We start from the raw sequence: 513 nt of genomic DNA on the forward strand, positions 1-513 counted from the left end.
ATATCAATTTATTTATTTGTTAAGTTATATATTCATTTATTTGTTTATTAATTTAGATCCATTTCATGATTTAATAATTATTTAATATAAATAAATTATTTGTCTAGTGATTTATTTATAATTTTTTTATTTTTTTTCTATTTAATTTTTTTATGTATATATATCAATTTATTTATTTATTAAGTTATATATTCATTTATTTGTTTATTAATTTAGATCCATTTCATGATTTAATAATTATTTTAAATAAATAAATTACTTGTCTAGTGATTTTTATTTATTTATTTATTTATTTTATTTAATTTATTTATGTATATATCAATTTATTTATTTATTAAGTTATTTATTCATTTATTTATTAATTTAGATCCATTTCATGAGTTAATAATTATTTTATAATAAATAATTTTTAATAAATAAATTACTTGTCTAGTTTATTATTTATTTATAGATTTTATTTATTTATTTATTTTTTTTATTTAATTTTTTTATGTATATATCAATTTATTTATT

This window comes from Apis dorsata, unplaced genomic scaffold (genome assembly GCF_000469605.1).
Source record: "Apis dorsata unplaced genomic scaffold, Apis dorsata 1.3 scaffold_5, whole genome shotgun sequence".
NCBI lineage: Eukaryota > Metazoa > Arthropoda > Insecta > Hymenoptera > Apidae > Apis > Apis dorsata.